Source organism: Halyomorpha halys, unplaced genomic scaffold, assembly GCF_000696795.3.
Source record: "Halyomorpha halys isolate HHAL.00 unplaced genomic scaffold, Hhal_1.1 Scaffold1700.1, whole genome shotgun sequence".
NCBI lineage: Eukaryota > Metazoa > Arthropoda > Insecta > Hemiptera > Pentatomidae > Halyomorpha > Halyomorpha halys.
In genome coordinates, this window is record NW_027116561.1 from 71,803 (window position 1) to 73,206 (window position 1,404).

The 1,404-nt window shown below is 31.2% G+C and overlaps 1 protein-coding gene across 2 annotated transcripts in view; it reads right to left on the reverse strand.

Moving 5' to 3' along the window:
• The window catches only part of LOC106690393 (zinc finger protein 271), a gene marked incomplete at its 5' end in the record, with an annotated part of 59,696 nt that overhangs the window by 57,403 nt on the left and 889 nt on the right, over window positions 1-1,404 (reverse strand).

The window sequence follows — 1,404 nt, forward strand, 5'->3', positions numbered from 1 at the left end:
CAACAGAACTCCCAAAAAACGAAAAAAAAAATTTCCAAAAATTTTTGATCGCGAATTTTTGACCTAAGAAGTCGTACAAATTAAAAATTCTGAGAGTTCTAGAACCTCCTATATAGGATTTAAAGATTCTAATAAAAACAAAAAAAATTAAGTTATTAATTACAAAACAAATACCAATTAAAAATTACGCACGTCATTTGTGCAACATTTGACACCGTCCAACTCTGTTCCTAACAACAGTACGATATTTTTTCATAAGTATAATTTATAGAACTCGCTGGGGGGCCAACAGAACTCCTGAAAAACCAAAAAAAAATTTTGCCCCAAAAATATTTCTAAGTCAAAAAAATCTGCCAATATCCGACCGTTTATCTTTTTTTCTGGCAGCATTGAGATATTATTTCATTGGGATGTATTTTACGCGCGGGCATTTGACCGGTATTTTTGGTGTTTTAAACATCAGAACTATTCCTATAAATAATCGAGAACTCTAGAACTCTTATGGATACTACTAGAACTCAAAAAAAAATTGAAATTTTTCAAGGATGGGGGGCCAACTTCACAGAGGTGACCTAATAGTATCTTTCACACCCCTATGGAATAGCGATAGCAAGAGAGGACTGTTCACTTGATATAGGAGAACTAATGCTTATAAATTTTAAAGCTCTATTGAAAACAGTCCAATAATTAAAGACAATAAAAAATATTAAGTAACGGAGGACCACTACAGAATTTTAAAAATCGCTTTGGGCATTCACTAACGTTCCTGTTCTCTCCAATTTAAAAAAAGTATTAGTAAATAATACTCAATAAATAACAACAAGCAATCTGAAATTCTTTTATCTATCTTTGAAATATCAAAAACCCTATCTATATAGAAAATTCCAGAGCTTTTCACAGAAAATAAAATCAATGAATAAATTGATGGTTCAAATTATTCAATGAGCTCCTATGATTCTTTTTGTAATATTCAATAATAAAACAACATATTAAATTAACATCACACTTTATTCTACATTTCCCTTATTAATATAACAATCATTGCAAAGGTGTTCTCATCAGTGTTGCCACTGATCCCCATACATACCCCCTCCCTTAAATTTACTAACTATAAAAATATAAATTTGGGAGTATCATAAGATAAAACTATTGACAAATTGTCCCGTGTTGACTAAATTATCTCTATGTGAATGTTCTCTTTGACACTGACCTCTGCTAAATTCGCATCCTGGTCTGCTTGATAAATTATAAGCATCCATCATATTAGCACTTTTCACATAGCCTCTCTGTGTTCTATATGCCATATCTACTATTGATGCAACTGCAAATATAGAACCAACACTTGCACTACTGAAGGTCCTTGAATTTAATTAATACTGATTTAATTAGGCACTATAAATGAGC